The sequence below is a fragment of the Capra hircus genome, chromosome 1 (assembly GCF_001704415.2).
Source record: "Capra hircus breed San Clemente chromosome 1, ASM170441v1, whole genome shotgun sequence".
Taxonomy (NCBI): domain Eukaryota; kingdom Metazoa; phylum Chordata; class Mammalia; order Artiodactyla; family Bovidae; genus Capra; species Capra hircus.
Genome location: NC_030808.1, coordinates 113442627 through 113467272, shown reverse-complemented (window position 1 = coordinate 113467272; position 24646 = coordinate 113442627). Strand labels below are relative to the sequence as shown.

The window sequence follows — 24646 nt, the reverse complement described above, 5'->3', positions numbered from 1 at the left end:
ATAGCCAGGACATGGAAACAACCTAGATGTCCATCAGCAGATGAATGGATAAGAAAGCTGTGGTACATATACACAATGGAGTATTACTCAGCCGTTAGAAAGAATTCATTTGAATCAGTTCTGATGAGATGGGTGAAACTGGAGCCAATTATACAGAGTGAAGTAAGCCAGAAAGAAAAACACCAATACAGTATACTAACACATATATATGGAATTTAGGAAGATGGCAATGACGACCCTGTATGCAAGACAGGAAAAAAGACACAGATGTGTATACCAGACTTTCGGACTCAGAGGGAGAGGGAGAGGGTGGGATGATTTGGGAGAATGGGAATTCTAACATGTATACTGTCATGTAAGAATTGAATCGCCAGTCCATGTCTGACGTAGGGTGCAGCTTGCTTGGGGCTGGTGCATGGGGATGACCCAGAGAGATGTTGTGGGGAGGGAGGTGGGAGGGGGGTTCATGTTTGGGAACGCATGTAAGAATTAAAGATTTTAAAATTTAAAAAAAAATAAAAATTAAAAAAAAAACACACACACACACACACACAAAAAAAGAATGTACATGTTAGCACATGAAATACCAAAGAATTTTTGAAAAATGTTAGTTTTCTGGTACTTTTCTAATATATTATTAATTAAATGTGTTAAATATAAAAAAAATAAATACTATGGATGCTTTAATTTACTCTCAACAACAATGAAAGGATGATATTACTCCTAGAATGACCATTATTCCTAGGAAGATGATATTACTCCCAGAGGAAGAAACTGGGAAGAAGGCAGAAGCACAGGTAACTCTCTCGTAAAAAGTATCATGAAGAGTGACAGCATCAAGATTTATATTCAGGGCTTTTTATTTATGCTCAAGACCTTTCCGTACTTGGCTTTTGACTCAATCACTTTGAAAATTGATTCCTCACTAAGTGTGTTTAATAATTCTTTATTAGCTTGAATATGCACTTAGCAATACTTATCTATAAGTCAAATTTTAATTTTCTAGCTCTAAAAGGAGAATAAAATAATATCAGCAAGCAGGAAGTACAGCACCAGCTCATATTCCATCAATCTTCCTTTTACTTATGATGGTTTTCACATGCAGATGCAATGCCTTAATCGATAACCACAAAAGTTGATTAACTGTTGTTTACTAAATCAAATCCTGCTTTAAGCTAATGTCTAAAACCAAAGCAGGAATTACGTGAGTTGGGTTATATAAACACTGGTATACATCAGGTCATTTCCAGGAAGAGCTTTTCTGGGCCAAAAGGATGTTTTCCCCCTTAGCCAGAAAGCATGACAAATGAGGGCCTCCCTGGTGGCTCAGACGATAAACAATCTGCGTGCAATGCAGGAGACCCAGGTTCAATCCCTGGGTGGGGAAGATCCCCTGGAGAAGAAAACGGCAACCCACTCCAGTATTCTTGCCTGGGAAACCCCACAGACAGAGGAGCCTGGTGGGCTACAGTCCATGGGATCGAAAAGGGTTAGACATGACTTAATGAGTAAGTGATGATAATGTATGAACAACTGAATCAATTTTAATATTGTAACCTGTTAAGAAAAAAATGGATACCAGTTCACTGGAGGGGCCCAATGTACACCTGAACATAAAGTGTTTTAAACTGTCAAGAATATATACCTGTGACTTTGGTTAAAGATGGCTAAGTTTACTAACCCTACATGCTTCTCTTTCCTTCCAATTGAAATAAAAATAAATAGACATTAGGTAGAAACAAGAAGAGATTATTTTGATAGGCAAAAATTTTTTTATGAAATTGCTGGAAATTGGAATCAATAAGAGAGCGAGTGTTTAAAATACATGCATATGCACACACACACACACACACACACACACACACACACAAACACACACTCAAGCAAAACCCAAAACAGGTAGAGAGGACTACTACAAAGGTGAAAGCCATGTATTCCAAGAATCTCATGCAAAACTCCAGAGAAGTTCCCCAGTATTCCATAGGAAGTCATCCAACAGCAGGGGCTGTCCAAAGACAAAATAATCAAGGTAATTAATTCAAAGACTACAGAAATGCTGAACTGGTGTTCCCTGCTGCCCCTCATTATTCCCCATAAAGCCATTTACTTGAGTAACTCTCCCCTTGCCCCGAACAGAAGGGCCTTTTGCAAGAAGTGTTGGCTCTGCAGTGAGATGGGAGAACAGAGCAGAGCCCAAGATAACTCTAGACGTCTGCTATGGAGAAAAATAAAAAGTAGTATCTCTTTCCAAAACTGAAATAAATAAACATGAAATAAGTCCATTTACAGAACAAAATCCAACTAATGGAATCTTAAGTAGCTGTCCTTCCAAGATTCAACTGAACTAACCTGAGACCAGATCTCAGCCTCTGTTACATTCCTGAAATGCATGCTATCTCACAAAGAATTAGTGAGAAACATCAGCTTTTATCAATTATTTTATGGAGAGGTTGAGAAAACATACATTACCTATCACATAGGAATAATTTATTAAGTATCACACATTATAATCACATACATTTAACTGTTCTTTGTAAAGTCATCTACCCTTCATTTCCTTTCTCTCTTTTCAGACTGCAAGAATATAAAACTTTCTCTTCTTCTTCATTATGTCTGTGCCCTCCAGGGTCCTTGCTGATTCCAACACATACTTCCTACTTTCTGCTGAAGTAATTGTACTAGTGAAATATGTTTTAGTTCAAGCACCAGCCACACAAAGTGTTTCCAAGTTTGCATAACCCTATAATTAGTTATTCTCTACCTACAAATCCTTTTCTAATACTTTTTGTCCTATATATTGTTTAACTGAATCATTTCCCTTAGGATCACTACTAACTGTCACTCCTATGTAAGTCTTCCCATTATTGATTTAGTTTCCCATAAAATGAGTCCACATGTGCCTTTCCAACATCTGTCTCTTCCCATTACTACATAGGCTATTTTTTTTCAAATGTTCCATGCATTCTTTATCCTATAAGTCTCTTGTACAAAAGGAAATGTAATTCAAATTGGGTCCCCATATGGAAAGAATAAAGTGAATCTTTGGGGATCTGTATGATTAAATCTATAAATCTTCTCTATGGTCCAGCTGACATGTACCATCATAAGATGCCTTCCATCTCACCTATCATGCAGTCGTACATTAACAAAAAAAGCATTTGAAAGATTTTCCAGAATTTCAAGAAAGTTGCCTATATGACATCCAATGTAACAAATAAGTCAATAATAACAATATAGCTTAATTAGAACTTTTCAGAATGGCAGCTAGAAAAGTTAATTTCCTTGAGAGGTCAAATGGCATATTCAATGGCTTGAAATTTCCAAACCGGTCTCTGCAATTCTTCTATCCTGATAGAAGCACGAAACCTAATTCATTTGTCTTGGCTAATTAAATTCTACCTAGAGTGCCACCACTGCTGCTTTTCTGTAAGTCAGAGATGTTAATTACATGAGAATATTCAGTGTTATAATGCTAGGAAAGTTGATTACCACAGCCATGTTTTTAAAGGCTTGGCCCAAAGTACTTTCTAACTGTTTTGCTGGAATGTCAATGAATCCTGTATATTCAAACACAGAACAGTTACCTAATCACCTTCCCTCCCCTAGTTTGTATCTCATAGCTCTAGTTTTCATATATTATATGTCATTTTGAAAAACATGTGAAGTCTAAAACATCAGAACTATACATTTTTTTAAAAAGTACAGAAAAACCATGAGCAAGAGGAAAATAAATTTTAATTGATAATGAGATTAAAACATAAATGTAGAACAATGGGCCATAAAGTAGAATGGCCATAAAGATACATGTATGGCTTATAAATTTAATCAGTTTTCTATTTTTAAATGAAAAGGAGCCCCTGGAAGTGTTTCGAATAGACACTATGTTTCCTACTCAAGATTTCTTCCTTTCTCTTTCTTATTTAAAAAAAAATCAAACACATTTTTGTTATGGTAGTTATGTAGATTGGGGGTAAATTATGGTTAATCTAAGCCAGCCATGGTCATCTCATCTCCTCTGCAATAGTTGTTCTGCTAGTATTTGTTGTAGCTGGGCACCTAACCTGGTTCTGGCCAATGAAATTGTAGGAGATAACTGGGGGTTCTCTGGGGATGTTCCTCTGCATTTAGCTAGATTATTCTGAGAAAATTTGGCATATGTTATTCTTTAGGATGTTACTGTTATGAAGATTTGACTCCCAGTGCTACTACAAACACCTAACAACAACGACATAGGCTAGCCTGATAACAAGCTTGACACTGAAAGTGCATAGCTGAAAAAAAGGAAGTTGTAATTGCTGTGAATATCACTAAGTTGCTAAATAATCACTCTTAAACCAAACTGTCTCCTGACATCTTGTAACTGAGGTTATACATTTATTGATGCTTTAATTTGGAAGAAGCAAATTTTCACTAGCAATTAACAGAAAGTTTTCTAAAAAACATTTTCATGTGCAGTGAACACTGGGATGGAAAATATTTCCAAACAGCATTCCTGTATCAAATATAAAGGTAGATTTGATAGTACTTTTACGAGAATATAGCATCAAAAAGAAACTCCATGAGAGTAAACCATCAGATCTACGCAATCTAGACTATGCTATAGTTTTCTCCTAGCCTGATTTTGTTTTACAATAAATTCTAACTTATCTAGAGGTTTTCCAAAAAAAAACCACATCAGAGGTTAAAATATAGTATTAATATTAGATATTCTGTCAAAGTAGAGGACGGAGGAAGAGTGATAGGGAAGGGAAGAAGGAGAAAGAAAATGCAAAATGGTCAAATACACATAGAAAATTCTAGGATAACAATGTTAAACAATTTCTCAAAGGTTCTTGATGTGCTAATGGGTGTTAAGAATGTCCCATGTGATGCATGTAGCATTTCTGATGTTATTCTGACCCTAGACCTCAGAGCATATACAGGGAATATTTTCCTATATTCTTATCATACATAATATAAAGAAAATCACATTCTATATAGTCTTTATATAGTCTTCCATGTAGATGAAACAATAGGAAGCTGAGCAATGAATATACTAAAAATTGCCAAAAATCACTCAGGCATCACCCCCCCCTATGCTAGGTTTTTGACCAGTGCACAACCAGCTGTGGGCTTCACTGGTGGCTCAGGGGTAAAGAATCCGCCTGCAATAATCTTGCCCAGAAAACTCCATGGGCAGAGGAGCCTGGCAGGCTACAGTCCATAGGTCACAAAAGAGTCGCACCTGACTGAGGGGCTGAACAACAACAGCCAGCTGTACCAGACCTTGGTTTCCCACATGCTCCCTCACATCCTGCCCCCTATAGGTTCGGACACTATGTGAATAGTACAGATGCTATCGATTTTATGGAACAGCTCATGGAGTGGATAAAAAAGAAAATCTCAATCATGTCAGAAAGGAGGAAAAAGGAATTATAAACTTTATTCGACACTCCAGACAAATATGAAAATGAGACAACCCAGCCCAGAGGTCTAGGCAGCCGAGGAGGCCAGCACAGCTGCGAGCCATCTGAGCTGCCTGCCACCTGCAGCCTGGACCACAAGGCAAGCCAGTGCGCGCGTGCGCAGTGGCAGTGGCCTCCACGGTGGCCAAGAGCGTGCACGCCATGGACGAGCGAGGGAGCCCGGCGCAAGGAGAGGCCCGGCCACAACGAAAAGGGACACTGCAAGCAGCTGCGACTGCGGCTGGCCAAAGCCTCCGCGATGAACGAAGCGACCAGCCTCAATGAACCTGTCTTCACTGAAAACCGAGACCTCTTCTCTGTGGCTTACAAGAACGTGGGCTTTGCCTGACGATCTTCCTGGAGGATCATCGACCAGAAAACTGTGGCGGAATGAGAAGAAACTAAAGAAGGTTAAGGTTAACCTAGCGAAGATCAACAAGGAGCTGGAAACGGTGTGCAACGCCATGCTGGCTCTTCTGGACAAGTTCCTCATGAGGAACCGCAGTGATTTCCAGTGTGAGAGTAAAGTCTTCTCCCTGGAGATGAAAGGCGACTCCTATCGCTACCTGGCAGGGGCCGGTTCCGGTGAGAAGAAAAACGATGTTGTCCCAAACTCTGCACTCTGCGGAAAGGAAGCCTCCGCAATCAGCCAAGAGCGCTTGCAGCCCACGCACCCCATCCGGCTAGGCCAGGCCTCACTCTACGCCGAGATCCAGAAAGATCGCAGGCAAGCCTCTCTCTTAGCCTTTCACGGTGCTGTAACCCAGCTGGACTCACTGAACGAGGATTCCTATAAGGACTACCTGCTCGTCGTGCAGCTGCTGCGAGAGAACCTCACCCTCTGGAGGGGCAACCAACAGGATGAGGAAGCTGGAGAAAACAACGCAGGCGCCTCGGTCCTTCCTCATCACAATCACTGAATATCTAGGGCTAAACTTGTCTGTGTGGCGGCACAGCTACTGAGACTACTCATATCTACTCTCCGCTCTCCCGGGAAGCAGTTCTGGACAAATTCATTGGCATTGCTTTGAGCCCGTGGAAGCTTCCTTTTCCAATTGTGCAGACAGGTACGTTCCCAAGGAGGCCTTTTCTGTACTATGCCTGCTTATCTAAGTGAAATGGAGGTGAAAGCAATGGGGAAGTTAGAAGGGAGAATTAGCGGACACAGGCTATTTAACAGTCAGCTATTTAAATGATTCATTTAAAACAAGCTGGTAATGTTTGCTAAAGCAGTATGTCCGTGCATGGAAATATGAATTCACCGCTCTCGCCTGTTTCTTAAACTGATGGAAAACTGTTCAAGGAAGCTGAGACGGAGAGATCCTTTCTCCTTTCCATCCACTTAATAATAAGCTGCCTCACATGACAATTAAGTTGTACTTTGTTTTCCCTCTTTAAATAATGAGGTGCACAAACCTTTTCAGTGCAATACATTTAAAGTTTTGATACCTGTAACTTTTGGGAGTGGGGGGAGGTTACGATTATTTAAGAGTCATGGATTTAATTTTTGTAACTCTTTGGCTGTCTTCCTTATGTGTCAGCCCATGTCAATTGAAATGGATGATTATAAAATACTAGACTTTTAAATTATATCTTTTGGAGTTCAATGGGTAAATAAATGCTGTTTGGGGGATATTTTTAAAAATAAGAAAAAAATGAGATAACCTTTAGTTCTGTTAAATCACTTAGTCATGTCCGACCCTGTGGACTACAGCATAGCCAGGCTTCCCTGTCCATCACAAACTCCCAGAGCTTACTCAAATTCATATCCATGTCAGTGATGCCATCCAACCATCTCATTCTCTGTCATCCCCTTCACCTCCCACCTTCAATCTTTCCCAGCATCAGGGTCTTTTCAAATGAGTGAGTTCTTTGCATCAGGTGGCCAAAGTATTGGAGTTTCGCTTCAGCATCAGTCCTTCCAGTGAATATTCAGGAATGAGATAACCTTAGATGATTCAATCTAGAATATTAAATGATTCCTTTTGTATCTCATGATCTCACACTCACTGTCTCACATCCCTTGATACAAGTTTATTAAAAACTATATATTGTTGAAATGAGACTACAGTTGACCCTTAATATGGGATTGAACTGTGAGGGTCTACTTATATACAGATTTAGTTTAGTAAATACATGCTATAGTACTACATGATCTTGATTGGTTGAGTCCACCGATCAAAACCCCCAGATGAAGAGGGCAGACTGAACTTACATGTGGGTTTAGGACTGTTCAGGGGTCAGTGCCCCAAACACTTCCCCACCCTGAGTTACTCCAGGGTCAATTATAGTTAGTTAAAGACTAAGTCACTCTGAAAATATTGCAAATAATGTGGTTCATTGGGAGCTGCAATCCTTTGTTTACTTTCTTGGAAGTCTCTTTTGAATTCATCCAAGAAAAAAACTAATCTATTGTTTTTTCCCCACAGCTCCCCTTCTAATCCTAACCCAGCTCCCTAGGTCAGGATTGTTCCATTCAGTAAGCCTTAATAGAGCAGATGCTTAGTGCCAGATGTCATGACCAATGCCGGCAGCACAGAACTGGACAAGACATGATCCCTGACTTCAAGAAGCTCAGTCAGGTAAATCTTAACATTTGTCTGCCAGAAATTGATGAGTACTTAACTGTCTACGATCATAATGTAGAAAATACATGTCATTCAGTTTAGTTCAGTCACTCAGTCATGTCCAACTCTTTGCGACCCCATGAATCACAGCACGCCAGGCCTCCCTGTCCATCACCAACTCCCGGAATTCACTCAGACTCACGTCCATCGAGTCAGTGATGCCATCCATCCATCTCATCCTCTGTCATCCCCTTCTCCTCCTGCCCCCAATCCCTCCCAGCATCAGAGTCTTTTCCAATGAGTCAACTCTTCGCATGAGGTGGCCAAAGTACTGGAGTTTCAGCTTCAGCATCATTCCTTCCAAAGAAATCCCAGGGCTGATCTCCTTCAGAATGGACTTGTTCGATCTCCTTGCAGTCCAAGGGACTCTCAAGAGTCTTCTCCAACACCACAGTTCAAATGCATCAATTCTTCGGTGCTCAGCCTTCTTCACAGTCCAACTCTCACATCCATACATGACCACTGGAAAAACCATAGCCTTGACTAGACGGACCTTTGTTGGCAAAGTAATGTCTCTGCTTTTGAATATACTATCTAGGTTGGTCATAACTTTTTTTCCAAGGAGTAAGCGTCTTTTAATTTCATGGCTGCAGTCACCATCTGCAGTGATTTTGGAGCCTAAAAAAATAAAGTCTGACATTGTTTCCACTGTTTCCGATAGCAAACGCGGTAAAGAGAAGTTAATTCTTTTTTATTGATGTGAGATTATTTACTTTTTGAGTAATGAGGCTAATACTTAGAAATTGCATCTAGTGATCACTAAGACAACTGGCCGTATTAATCATTTTGTTGTAGGAAGCAGGACCCTTCCAGGGCCTGAGAGTGAGCTCTTGTCTAATGCTTGGGAGTGAATTATCTGAGGAGACACAACATACTGACAAAGCAAGAGTCTTTGTTGGAAAGGGGTACCTTGGTGAAGAGTAGCAGGGTAAGGGAACCCAGGAGAACTGCTGTGCCACCTGGCTCAGTCTTGGGTTTTATGGTGATGGGATTAGTTTCCAGGTTATCTATAGCCAATCATTCTGACTCAGGATCCTTCTTGGTGGCATGTACATCACTCAGCCGAGATAAGATTCCAGCAAGGAGGATCCTGGAAGGTTGAGAGACCATATTAACTGGCATCTTCTCTCTCCTTTTGAACTTTCCCAAATTCTTTCAGTTAGTAGTAGCTTGTTCATTCCACATTTCTTACCAAGACCTCCTATTGTAAGAAAGTAAAAAAGAATGAACACAAAAGTGAAAGAGAAGTGTTAGGCTCAAGAAATTTACAAAACAGTGGGAGAAACTGACATGTGAATAGTTAATTTTAATAGAAGACCACACTGAAGGGAAGATAGAACAAAATGGAAAGGAAACTGAATGGAAAATAGGGTGGGTGAGGGCAATCGGGACGTTTTTATAGAGTAAGTAGCTTTTTGACTAGGCTTTGAAGGAAGAGTATGATTTTTGTTACATGTTAAGTAGGAGAAGTTCATCCATCACCACAGACATTCTCTCCACTTTAAGCTTTAATCTTTCATTCTTCTAAAACTCTGCTTTGCCATCATTCTTGGCAGATATCATTCTTGTTGCACTGACTGGGTCTTGAATTTATGACACTTAAGTGCTTATAAGTTTATCAGGAGTAAAGTTGCTTTTAATACCAAATTTTCTAGGTCATAATGGGATTTGGGGAAAATCCACCTGTCATGGGGGTTATTTGACTCTGAATTTATATCAGTTCAAAGATGCTTAGATCACAAACTCATTCTACACAGCTTGGAAAATAGAATCCATATATCAAATGTTACAGCTGAAAGGTACACAGCCAGCATGTAACCCAAACATCTTGATGGGAAAACAGAAACCAAAAGCTGTTAAGGGAATTGCTGAAGGTCACATTGAAATTTCTGTAGAAGAAATGGTGCAAGAAATTGGGGCACAGTTGACCTCGTTGTTTTCTCTCAATCACACCTATCTTCTGTGATTTGCTTGATTCATCCTGTTTCAAATATCCCAATTGCCAAGCTCACCGGGCTCCATGGGAAGAGATTTGTTTGGGTGTCTTTACTGACACTCTATATCTAGGAATTATTGGTGATATGATAAAGCAGGAGATCATGTCTTTCACTGAAAACTTTCCATACAAATCAGAAAATGCTTTTAGCTCTACCCTTGTCTTTCTTCAACCACAGTTTATATATATTTTCCTGTCAAAAGGAATGTGCTTTATGCACAAATTAGCATCTGTCTTGCTCATGCTGAATCTGTATAATCAGTATAATAACAAGAGAAATGGCTCGTAATTTTTGCCTTATGTTTTTTTCAATTTGATAAATTAAAAAGCAGTGCCAAATTGCAGTTGTGAAGATGCAGCTGAGAAGTATGTTTAACTGCTGCAGCCTCATACAGTCTTTATGGAAAGAAAAGCCACATCTGTTTCTTCTGTAAGCTTGAGGGATGATGACACTCATGAGAAAAGCACCAATTCAGGAATCTCTGTGATTTTATGAACCAAACCAAAAAGAAAAAAACCCGTGTCCTTGAAAAGAAGTGACCTTGGGAAAAGAAATAAAGAAGTGAATTTTAGTTTCTCTAGGCTTTGTTGTTTTCTCTGGGGGAAAAAAAAAGGTGAGCCAGATAATCCTAATTTCAAACCATTTAGACCATTTTCTGATAATTAATATGCTTAAATATTAACAGTATCTCTATCAAGGGTTTTCTGCAGAGAAGTATTACGTTGCAATATTATACCATGTTATTCCTATATTTAGTGTTTATAATTCTCATTTAATGTTACTATGTAATTAAAAAACACTTGTGACATGTTAACATATAATGCTGATATGGGGAAAATCATTGGCAAATGACTTTGTAGCTATGGGTAGAATTACAGTCACTTTCAGAAATATTATGTGATCATTTTTATTGCTAAACATGTATCTACAGTTCAGTGACAGATGGTAGATAAACCTCCAGCAGGAAGTAACATAAGAGGCCAGGAAAATACATTGTCAGTAGAGAGCTTTGAAAAAGTAAAAATTAACTAAGTCAGGATGCTAAAGAAATAGCAATATCCCCTATGAATTACATGAACGTATCCAATTAATTCTTACACTTTAATGCTCTAATATATGCTGAATTGTTTAAAACTCTACATGCTCAAATGGAACTGCAATTTGTTCTTTGAGTGACCTGTGTGATCCAATTATGAGAAATAATTTACTGCAATCTTAGGCTGCTTTGGTGGGAATATAATATTCAGAACAAAGGAGATGAAAACCACACAAAGCGCATCAGGAAAGGCAAAGCTCTTCTTTATATTAGAATGCCAGCTAGTAAAGTTTAAAGAGATAAAATTAGAAATTCTGCACCAGCCAGTGTAATAATTGATGAAGGCGAGAGTCATCAATAGATGCTAAAACTATAGGTATAAATCTTAGAGAACAAGATGCTCATATAGTCTTAAAGTAATATTACCCCATATGTGGATTAATTACAAAGGAGAATACTGACCTCTATACAGGAGAGTCTGGGAACACCATGTTAAGTGATGGTGATCAGATGATAAAAATGCTTACCACCAGAAATGGAACCAGCTGATACCATGCTCCACTTAAGGCAGTAGAGTGATATGACACAAGTTTACCTATTATTATTGATACAACTTGACCTAGTATTATTGTGAAAATGTTTAACCTGACTCTAATCATAAAAAAGCAGTCAGACCAATTCCAACTGTGGGATATTCTGTAAGACACCAGGCCCAACGTCTTTTTAAAAAGAAAACAATCAAAGAAAACTGAGAGAACTCGAAGAATATTAAAGAGACACAACTGCCAAATGTAAACCATGGTCCTTGATTGGATCCTGGGACAGGGAAAAAAGAAGCACGTATAAATAACAATTGGACAGTTAGGTATATTTGAATGTTGACTATTGTCATAGCAGTGTTACATTCTTGGATGTGTTAATGGTACAGTGATAATGTGAGAAAATGTCTTTGTTCTCATAAAATACATGCTATGTTTTAGGGACAAATATATTTGGGGGCAGTTTTTTTTAAATGTCAGCAAATTAATAGCAAAGCTTCAGGCAAAAATTAGTGTATTTTATATGGACAAAGAAAAAATAAATGAAAATATTAAATATTAAATAACAAATATTTTTGTTAATAAAGGTGAATAATACAGTGTTCCTTTAACTTTTCTCTAGATTTATTATATTTTTAACTGGGATTAAAAAAAAGAGTGAATCAGGAGTACTGAGTTCAATTCATGATACCACATTTTAAAGGAGATTTCCATGTCCCAGAGAAAGGTGAAAGGATTAAATATCAAGATGATGAGAGTCAAGAAGCAATGTCATAAAAAATTGGGGATTGTTCATGTGCAGAAGGATAACTATTCTTCTGGATCTGAAAATACAGTCATATAGAAGATGGAGTAAATTTTTTTCTGTCTTTCTTTTAAAAGAATGCCTAAGACAACTGATTGAATGTAGCAAGCAAACTACAACCAAAAAGAGCAGAAACAAACAGCAGTTTTGCTGAAGTGGATAAGAGGTTGAAAAGACCTCTTCACTTACCTTCAAATCTAAGAGTCCATGGTCAAAATCAGAAATAGGTTATAGTCTTCTGAAAGCACAGTGACACTCACTGCATAACAGCACCCCCATAGTCTGCTTCAGTGTTTTCAGACCATCAGGAACTCAGTTCAGTTCAGTTCAGTCGCTCAGTCGTGTCCAACTCTTTGCGATCCCATGAACCATAGCACGCCAGGCCTCCCTGCCCATCACCAACTCCCGCAGTCCACCCAAACCCATATCCATCGAGTCGGTGATGCCGTCCACCCATCTCATCCTCTGTCATCCCCTTCTCCTCCTGCCCTCAATCTTTCCCAGCATCAGGGTCTTTTCAAATGAGTCAGCTCTTCACATCAGGTGGCCAAAGTATTGGAGTTTCAGCTTTAGCATCATTCCTTCCAAAGAAATCCCAGGGCTGATCTCCTTCAGAATGGACTGGTTGGATCTCCTTGCAGTCCAAGGGACTCTCAAGAGTCTTCTCCAACACCACAGTTCAAAAGAATCAATTCTTTAGCATTCAGCTTTCTTTATAGTCCAACTCTCACATCCATACATAACCACTGGAAAAGCCATAGCCCTGACTAGAAGGACCTTTGTGGACAAAGTAATGTCTCTGCTCTTTAATATGCTGTCTTGATTGGTCATAACTTTCCTTCCAAGGAGTAAGCATCTTTTAATTTCATGGCTGCCATCACCATCTGCAGTGATGTTGAAGCCCAGAAAAATAAAGTCAGCCACTGTTTCTACTGTTTCCCCATCTATTTCCCATGAAGTGATGGGAGTGGATGCCATGATCTTAGTTTTCTGAATGTTCAGCTTTAAGCCGACTTTTTCACTCTCCTCTTTCACTTTTATCAAGAAGCTCTTTAGTTCTTCTTCACTTTCTGGCACAAGGGTGGTGTCATCTGCATTTCTGAGGTTATTGATATTCCTCCCAGCAATCTTGATTCCAGCTTGTGCTTCTTCCAGCCTAGCATTTCTCATGATGTACTCTGCATAGAAGTTAAATAAGCAGGGTGACAATATACAGCCTTGACGTACTCCTTTTCCTATTTGGAACCAGTCTGTTGTTCCATGTCCAGTTCTAACTGTTGCTTCCTGACCTGCACACAGGTTTCTCAAGAGGCAGTTCAGGTGGTCTGGTATTCCCATCTCTTTCAGAATTTTCCACAGTTTATTGTGATCCACACAGTCAAAGGCTTTGACATAGTCAATAAAGCAGAATTGGATGTTTCTCTGGAACTCTCTTGCTTTTTCGGTGATCCAGCAGATGTTGGCAATTTGATCTCTGGTTCCTCTGCCTTTTCTAAAACCAGCTTGAATATCTGGACGTTCACAGCTCACGTATTACTCAAAAGCAATACTCAGGGATTTCCTTGGGGGAACAGTAGATAAGAATCTGCCTGCCAATGCAGGAGATCCGGGTTCAGTCCCTAGTCTGGGAAGATTCCACATGCCACAGAGCAACTAAGCAAGCCGCAACTACTGAGCCCATGCGCCTAGAGCCTGTACTCCACAGCAAGAGAAGCCATCCCAAGGAGAAGACCATTCACTGCAACTAGAGAGTAGCCCCCATTCGCCACAACTAGAGAAAGCCTGCGAGCAACAACAAAGAGCCAGTACAGCCAAAAATAAACAAATAAAAAATTTATTTTAGAAAAGCAATACTCAGACTTCAGATTCCAAATATATATATGTAAAGAGAAGCACACCCTTTATATGTGAGGCATTTTGTTAAGCACTAGAATTTCAGAACAAACAAGAGTGCTGGGTTCTCTTCCTGCAGCTTTTCAGTCTGGCTCATAGTTTTGGAAAACAACGAGAATTAAAAAAATGGGGTTTTGTCAATTTTATAGAAATGTTCTCTTGTGCTTAAGAAAGAATTATAAAGGCTATCCTGAAAAGCTAGATCTTTAATGAAAATATTTCTGAGGCAGGGTTTTGTCCTGTTAATATCTAAACACTTTTCTGAAGCATCTGCTCCAATGTACCTATTTTAGGAAAATAAACACCATGACTATTTACTTTTATTATACCTATTTTTTATTATTTGGTACATGTACATATTCTAAATTTATGTCAATATGAATTAATATGGGTTCAATAATTATATTGCAGTTTTGATTTTGAGATAACTGAATGTTGTCTGCAAAAAGTAAGGTTGATAATTTTTTGCTATTATATGTTCAAAAAACCAAGTACATGTTTCTTGGCTTAGTTATTCAGTCATGTCCAATTCTTTGTGACCCCATGAACTGTAGCCCACTAGGCTCCTCTGTCCATGGAATTCTCCAGGCAAGAATGCTGGAGTGGGAAGCCATTCCCTTCTCTAGGAGTCTTCTCGACCCAGGGAATTCTTCACCGTCTGAATTCTTCTTGGATTCTTCACCATCTGAGCCACCAGGGAAGCCTACTGCTGCTGCTGCTGCTAAGTCACTTCAGTCATGTCCAACTCTGTTCGATCCCATAGATGGCAGCCCGCCAGGCTCCCCCGTCCCTGGGATTCTCCAGGCAAGAATACTGGAATGGGTTGCCATTTCCTTCTCCAATGCATGAAAGTGAAAAGTGAAAGTGAAGTCACTCAGTTGTGTCCAACTCTAGCAACCCCATGGACTGCAGCCCACCAGGCTCTTCCATCCATGGGATTTTCCAGGCAAGAGTACTGGAGTGGGGTGCCATTGCCTCCTCTGAGGGACGCCTAAGTACATGTTAAATATCAGTAAATAAAAAGAATGGGCTTTTTACAAATAACTTGGTCAGTTTTCTATCTCTATAAGAAAGTACTTTGGTGGATCTTGTTTAGAATCTTCATAAAGCTGGAGCAAATCTTGTTCAGAGCGGTCTGTGCCAGAGGAGATGATCCTAGTTGACCAAAATTGGTAGGATATTTTTTTTTGAGGAAGCCCCAAATGTTGATGGAGTGTCGAATTGCATGTAGGGGAAGAGTGGAGGGAAAAACAGTGAAGAAGCTCTGAGCATTTTAGACCAAAGATCATGGTGAAATCGTAAACTGAAAATGATTTTCTTGGTGAAACAAAATCGGTACAAGTGGTTCATGATTAAAGCTTTGAACGTTTAAGGCAGGCTTTTATAGGAGTGAGTCTACTTGGTTTGCCTGCCAACTCTAAAGTCAGAGAGACCAACCTATTGTTTCCTGCCAGACTCAGTTGCTCTATACCTTTCCAGAGACTAGCAAAATTTATCTTTGACATTCATATTTAGACTAGGGCATCTTGCATTTTCCCATAGAATCAAACTAGTTTCTTCGTTATTTATTGGCGTCTCAAGCTTGTGAGAGTTGGCCCTGGTCTTCATCCACAGCCTCAGGGAAATTGCTGCTTTTTCATCCTTAACTACTCAGTTCAATACCATAGGATTCCAGAAACGTTAGCCAAGCCCTTAGTGTAGGCATGCGGATTGTGGAACTATGATAATTTATTGTCCCTACAGCCTTTGTTTTGTTATTATTTATCCATTAATTCAAAATTACTTATAAAATAAAGTGATTTATTATCAGACACAACAAGAAATCAGAGTTAGTTCCAGTTAGTGGTTCCAGGATTGTTGTTTTTTGCCCCCCGCTTTTTTTTTATATATAAAATTTGTCTCCCATGGTGACAAGTGTCTCTGTTAGTTTTAAACTTCATATCCTGATATCGCAGCATATAAAAACCATCCTCACATAGGATGTCCCAGAATCCCCACAAAAAATCATCTCCCAATTCTATCTCATGGACCAGGATGGAATGAAGTCATCTTTTCTAAAGCAACCATGCAGAGGGTAATAGAACTGTTCCTATTGACTTAGACTAACCAAGTTTTAATCTCTAAGGCTTACTCAAGCCTTAAGTGATTCATGAGGCTACTAGAAATACAAACAAAGTCGGGATTTCAATGGCAAGGAATAACTGAAGAGGAAACGGTGCTTAATGGGGCAGCCAGTGGGGTCAGGGACATATTCCCTTTGTTTGAAATCTCTGTCTTTCTTGACTTCCTGTAGAAGTCTCACTCTTTTCTTAAGATTTCTCCTTTGGGCAGCCTCCCTCAACATGCAAACTTAGTTATTTTCCTGTGTGGTCACGCAGCATCTCATACATACCCATCTCCCTATAGAACTTAACACACAGGATCACGTTGATCCAAACATCTGTTGTCTCCTTGAGTACCTTAAATACCTTGAGTACCTTGTAATTCTATTCTGTAAGCCAGCATCTATCAGTACTATAGATATTGTATGTTCTTTGTGAATATTTACAAAAGAGCAGGAAAAACACAGAGAGCAGTCAGAAATAAAAGATAAAGAAGGGAAGCATTGAAGATTAAAGTGATAATCTTTACTGATGGTTTACTGATGATTACCTAAACAGGAGTATCGATATTTAGCATGAGCACTGAAGATTAGATGGCTTCCCAGGTGGCACAGTGATAAAGAATCTGCCTGCCAATGCAGGAGACACAGGAGCTCAGGTTCAATCCCTGAGTTGGGAAGATCCCCTGGAGAAGGAAATGGCAACCCACTTCAGTATTCTTGCCTGGAAAATTCCATGGACAGAGGAACCTGGTGGGCTACAGTCCATGGGGTCACAAAGAGTCAGACATGACTGATTGAACGCCACCACATTAAAGATTATTAGGCAGACAATTTTAGAAATATGTTCAGCAATTTACAAATGCATAAATGTTCGATGCTGTTTTTCTGTACTCTGTTTTACCCATCCCTTTAATAATGCTCCCTTTAGCAAAGTCACAGTGGTAGTCTCCTCCCTGAAATAGTTCCACACAGAGGTGTGGCTCAGGTGACGGTAGATGACAGAGAGAGTGGTCTCCTCAGCCGAATATATTTTTAAAAGTACTTATGAAAAAATGTTTAAAATACTAAGTTAATACAGTAGTTGTTAGCATTGTGTGATAAAAAAGATCTTAGGAAAAGAAAAAAAAACAGTGTGAAAGCAAGACCATGAGATATCTGGAAAGAGCAACCAAAGCACAAACCTTTATGATGTCTGCTCTCTCAAGAACCAATAGTGTAGACTTCTGACCCACCTTACTCCCCTCACCCTTCCCCTCAACACAGGGTTAACCCTTGCTAGGCTTCCTGTTCCCCAAGAGCAACTTGGCACTAAATATCCACATGCCTCCCATGTACCAGTACAATCCTCGACAGATAGGATGCATCATGAGTGAAACAGAGGAAGATGGCCTCTTGAGGGATTTTAGTAGGGAGCATATGAGTTGGGGAAGCAGAGAGAGCTGCAGCACACTCAAACTGCAGTTATATCTTTGGAGATAGATGACAAAAACAGCATTAATTTCCAAGAAGAGATACACCTATTCTCATTACCTGGGCTCAGGTAAAAGACATTCAGCAGGACATTCAGCGGACCCATCAGCACTCAACCAGTGAAGTCTGCTGGCTAAGAATGTAGGGAACACGTATGTTATAAGTGAATTTCCTAAATTCCTATTAGGCTTCCCTGGACATGTAAAACAGATGAGGTCACGAGCGCTAACATATTTCCCAGTATACATCTAGGAAAGAAAAGGACAAAGGAAGAACTAATGTAGTAAAAAACAAACAAACACATACAGCAAGCCCGCTTGGTACTGTGGAAGATAGTATTTGGATAAATTTACTGTGAGATTTAAACTATTATGTGTAGCTACCTGGAGGAATGCCTAAAAAGAGCCTTTTTATTTTATTTTTGGTTGCACTGCATGGTTTGTGGGATCTTAGTTCCCATCCAAGGATCGAATCATGCCCCCTGCAGTGGAAGCACAGAATCCTAACCACTGGACCACCAGAGAATTCCCAAAAGAGGCTTTAACTAATGGCTTCATGAAGATCATAAAAGGAATCCACTGAAATGGATAACAGCTACTAGTTCTTTACATGATGACTACACATTGAAATCCATGTGCTTGATATTTGCATATAACTTCAGCATGGTTATGTATAAAGACATTAGAAATAATCTTGATGAAAGTGAAAGAGGAAAGTGAAAAAGTTGGCTTAAAGCTCAACATTTAGAAAATGAAGATCGTGGCGTCTGGTCCCATCACTTCATGGGAAATAGATGGGAAAACAGTGGAAACAGTGTCAGACTTTATTTTGGGGGGTCTCCATAATCACTGCAGATGGTGATTGCAGCCAGGAAATTAAAAGACGCTTGCTCCTTGGAAGAAAAGTTATGACCAACCTAGATAACATATTGAAAAGTAGAGACATTACTTTGCCAACAAAGGTCCGTCTAGTCAAGGCTATGGTTTCTCCAGTGGTCATGTAAGGATGTGAGAGTCGGACATGAAGAAGGCTGAGTGCTGAAGAATTGATGCGTTTGAACTGTGGTGTTGGAGAAGACGCTTGAGTCCCTTGGACTGCAAGGAGATCCAACCAGTCCATTCTGAAGGAGATCAGCCCTGGGATTTCTTTGGAGGGAATGATGCTGAAGCTGAAATTCCAGTACTTTGGACACCTCATGTGAAGAGTTGACTCATTGGAAGAGACTCTGATGCTGGGAGGGATTGAGGGCAGGAGGAGAAGGGGATGACAGAGGATGAGATGGCTGGATGACATCACTGACTTGATGGACATGAGTCTGAGTGAATTCCGGGAGTTGGTGATGGACAGGGAGGCCTGGCATGCTGCGATTCATGGGGTCTCAAAGAGTTGGACATGACTGAGCGACTGAACTGAACTGAGCTGAAGCTTCACTTTGGACGGTGAATTTCTAAATCCTCCTCACTAGCTCACTAGCTAAGTGATTTGGTCTGCTCTGGCCAGAACATATTTTTCTTCTTGCTGTGTTCAGGTTCTGCTTCTTGGCTTCCCATTATCTCACACTTTCAAGCAACCTGGGGCTATTACATTCACTCCCTTGATCTCACCATCTACAGTTGGACTTCCTTCCAGATCACTTTACAGATGGTAATTCTCAACTCTGCTAGGAAAGCTCTGCCCAGTGCCCCCGTGCTGGTTGCTTACTGCTAGGGACCAACTTTTCTTTTGATTTCTATGGCCTTGAAGCTCTCTTTGTCTATATCATGTTCATAACCAGATGCGTTTCGTCTGGCTTATACTCAGCTAGTCTTTTTGACTAGAAGGGTGATTGAGACCAAGCCCAGCCTGAAATCTATCTCTTCCTTAAAAATAGGCTCCATCACAGTCCATGTGTTCCTCTATCAGAGATCTCTTCTTTCTGCCTGTTTCACATGTGTTGTGTGCTGTACTTAGTCACTCAGTCGTTCTGACTCTTTGAGCCCCCATGGACTGTATCCCATGAGGCTCCTCTGTCCATGAGAGAGAGGCAGTATTCTCCAGGCAAGAATACTGGAGTGGGTGCCATGCCCTTCTCTAGTGTATCTTCCCAACCCAGGGATCGAACCCAGATCTCCTGCATTGCAAGTGGATTCTTTACCACCTGAGCCACCAGGGAAGCTTGGTTTAGCATGACCATTATCATATAAAGAACAGGATAATCCTGAACTAGGTAGATTCTGAGTATAGTGATAAACAGGTACAAACAAGAAGCCATTATTAGAAACACCTGCATGCATGCATGCTCAGTTGCTTCAGTCGTGTCCAACTCTTTGTGACCCATTCTATGGACCATAGCCCACCAGGCTCCTCTGTCCATGGGATTCTCCAGGCAAGAATACTGGAGTGGGTTGCCATTCCCTCCTCTAGGGGATCTTTCTGACCCAGGGATCGAACCTGTGTCTCTTATGTCTCCTGCATTGGCAGGTTGGCTCTTTACCACTGGCACCTCCTGGGAAGCCCCATTAGAAACACAGTAACAGGGAATTTAAATGTGAGAGACCCAAAAGCAAAGAGGCAAGGAAACAAGGCAGAAATAAATCTACATTTGCAAATAATAGAATTTGCAAAATAATAAGGAATTTCATCTCATGTTGCTGGAAAGTCATTTAAACTAAAATTTTCATTTTCACTTAATTGATTTAATATTTTGTTCAATTACAGTGTTATAGAATGAACTATTTTAATAAGTAGTGTATCAATGTAATAATAATTCAGTAGCTTGTTACTATGGGTAAAAGATATATTTTTATATTCTCCCTAATATTTTAGCTAGAATTTAAAGCAGTGATTAAAAAAAAGAAAAAGAAGTGCCATCCCTCAAGGGCTTACAGTGTGCCAAGCACTGTGCTAAAATTAATGTATTACCTCACTTTTCCTCATAATCATCCAGTATGGTAGCAATCACTAATTTTACAGACGCAAAAACTAAGACCTAGAAAGTAAAATGCCCAAGTTGACGAATCTCTTAAGGGAAAGAGCTGGGCTTTGCACCTGGCTATCTTATATCAAGGCCATGTTACTAATAACCAGCTATACCAAAGGAGTTTAAAAAGCCAGCTTCCACATGAAGCAAACCTCCACACTCAGACTGCAGCTCATTTGTGGCACTAGCACTCTGACCTCTGTAGCTGAACTTGAGGTGCTCTCTGTTTGTCATAAGTTTCCCTCTGCAGTCAACTTGTCAGTCAGTGGTAACCATCCAATGTGAATGATGTCTTTCCATTGAGTCTAGCATGTTGCCACGCACACAGCGGGAAGCGGACTTAGCTTGGAGGAGGCTGAATTATGCATCAAAATCCTCAGTCTGTGGACTTTTAGATAAAGTGTGTCTGCCAGGAGGGCTTCGTGTTCGGTCACTTATTTGTCCGTGTGGGGATCGAGGTGGGGGCCCTACATGGCAGACTGCAAAACAACAGATGATGCTGTATTGGTCACTGTGGAAACCAGACTTCTGAGACGAAAGAGTCTCTTGGCATTACTATGTGAGCATGTTTCCAAAAATGAACTATCTCTTCCTTCTAGAAGTCTTAATTCTCCCAAATTACTTAAAGAACTCCAATTTTATTTTAGTTTTTAGTTAAGTTTTATTGGATATAGTTGCTTTACAATGTTGTGTTGGTTTCTACTGTAAAATGAAGTCAGCTCTATGTATATATGTATCCCCTCGTTTTTGGATTTCCTTCACATTCAGGATACCACAGAGCACTGAGTAGGGCTCCCTGAACTGTATAGTAGGTTCTCATTAGTTAGCAAAGAACTCCAGTTTTAAAATGCCAGTTTTCCAATGTGCTAACCTGGATACGTTTAAAGGATGTTAAACATATTTTTGAATAACTCGTGGTAGGCAGAACAATGAACTCTTAAAGATGGCTGCGTCCTATCTCCTGGAACCTGGGAATCTACGTCACCTCACGTGGCAAAGGGGTATGAAGCTCGAAGATGGAAGGAAGATTGCTAATTAGCTGACCTCAAAATAGAGAAATTATTCTGGATTATCTGGGTGGGCCCAGTGTCATCACAAAGGTCCTTAAATGTGGGAGGAGAAGGAGGCAGCAGAAAAATCAGAGTAATGGGATAGGAGAAGAACTCAACTCATCTTTTCTCAAGCCTCCAGGAGAAATGCAGCCCTGCCAATACCTTGTTTGAGCCCAGGGAGACCTCTGTCACACTTTTACCTGTAGAACTATAAGAGAAGAAATCTGTGCTGTTTCCAGCCACTGAGTTTGTGGTCCTACAGCAACAGGAGGGAACTAACATAACAGATTATATAGTGAATAATTGAGGACCTGTGATTTTGTGAATTTTAGAAGTTGTGTCTGGGCCAGGACAGCATAATGGATAGAAACAGACATAGGTGTGCCAAGGTGAGGCCAGAACACAGCAAAATCGTGGGAGCGCAGCAGAGTCGGCACTTGGAAAGCTGATTGAAGGTATAAGTGCTTTTACACTTAGACCTTACTGATTCACATTATCAGTTTCAGTTACCTGGGGACATTTCTAAATTCATATGGATGAGTTCCATTTGAAGTGTGGAAATAATGGATCTGGGTTCTAGTGGGTTGTGAGCTTACAAGAGGAAAAAATAATAATAATGGCAAATCATCAAAGGGAAAATGTAAATTTTCAGTATTTTTGCAAACTTTTATTTTACTTCTGCTATGTATATGGTATAGAAAGTATTACTGTATTAATTTCCCAGGTTCCTAGTGAGTTCTTTCATAACGTAAAGCCAAGGAGACTCACAGAATTTAGTGTATGCCAAAGTACTAAAATTAAACTAACATTAATTTTTCTCAGTTGATAATTTTTTAGTATTCACTATATTTAAGATACTGACCTATGTGCCATGGAGTATAAATATATATTGCTTCCATTTCTCAGGGAATTAATAATGTAAAATATGTGTGTATATATATATACATATATATATATATATATAGAGAGAGAGAGAGAGAGGAATAAAAAGACACACAAGCAGTTATAAAGTAGAAGGTGGGAAGAGAGATATAAAAGATATAGATTCAGAGGGAGAGGGTGGGATGATTTGGGAGAATGGCATTGTAACATGTATACTATCATGTAAGAATCAAATCGCCAGTCTATGTCCGACGCAGGATACAGCATGCTTGGGGCTGGTGAACAGTGATGACCCAGAGAGATGTTATGGGGAGGGAGGTGGGAGGGGGTTCATGTTTGGGAACGCATGTACACCCGTGGTGGATTCATGTCAATGTATGGCAAAACCAATTAAAAAAATTTAAAAAAAAAAGAAAAAAATAGCAAAAAATAAGTAAATAAAAAATAAATGAAATAAAATAAAAAACATGAGAGGTGACAGTACAGTGAGCAACTGTATTTGCTGCTTGTGTGCTGTGCTGTGCTTAGTCATGTCCAACTATTTGCAGCGTACAGCCGTGTTTTCAAAGACAATCTTTAGCCCTCACTCTGCACCTTATGTATTCCCTGTTTTAAGGTTAAGAAAATCAGAATCAGGAAAGTGACTTACTCAAGGCCAAGTGGCTAGGTGGTAACTCTGACAAATTGCTTTTTCTAAAATGTTGGTTTTAATAGTGCCAGCTATGTACCTAGTGTTTGTGTGTGTACCTGGTAATATTCTCAAAGTTTTACATCCTTACCACAACCTATGAAGTAAGTCCTTCTTATTACTCTTATTTTACAGGTGACAAAACAGATGCACAAAGAGATTGTCTCTTCCCAAAGACACAGTTAGTGAGCGGCAGGATTTATAATGGAAGCCCAGGCATCCTGGCTCCCCAGTCCTACGCGTCACTACCATCCACACAAACTCTTTGTAGTGATTCTTGCGTAATGAATACTGAGGGTTTCCCTATGAACCTGTTTTAAAGTGGAGCCTAAGGCACTGCCTGATAGGGAACCAAAAAATTTATCATTTTTATGGGTGCAAATTAATATTATCATATTTTGTTTGAGGAGAGTGTTCAAACAGAAAAGAATCTCTAGCAAAATCATAAAGAGTAATTGCTGTATTTGTGACAAAAGCCTGAGGCTCATTGTGACTCCTGCTGTGACTTCCGTGGAAAGAAGCCAAGGCTCAAGTCATTAATTCTAAAATTCCTAAAGGTTACAGAACCCTCTCGTTAATTTTCTTGGTGTTATATAAATATTACATGAAACTATGGTTGCTTACTTTATTCATAACTTATCAAAACAAAGCACTTTTGCACTCATTTCATTTAGTTCTTAACATTTTCTTTGAATTGCCCTCCAGGTACATCCGTAGATTCTGACAATTGGACAGTTGACTAAACAACAATATATGTGAAAAAATATTTGAGTGAGAAATTCTCTATGTGTCTATTTCTTCATTTCAGACCACATTATTTTCATCTGTTTGCATTCCCCAGCTTTGTGACAATGTCACAGTGTTTTGGCAAAGTGATAATAGGGCTTTTCTGGAAGAACTAGAGAGAAAGAACTCGTCTGTCTTCATCTGGCAATCTGTGGTTAATTAGCTGTTTTTCAGTGAAGTATGGCAGTCAGGGAGCCCTGCATTTTTTAAAAGATTGGTTTTATATTGGACTTCAGGTGTGAGGTTATCTTATAATCATTTCTTTCCTCAGAACTGATAGAAATCCAAATCTTTATTCTCAATTTAACATTGTTTAATCTACACACTATGAGTTTTATTCTCAATTCCAATTTACTATGAAATA

General features: G+C 39.6%; 1 pseudogene; it reads left to right on the top strand.

Moving 5' to 3' along the window:
• LOC102179240 lies at nt 1930-6364 on the top strand (annotated as a pseudogene).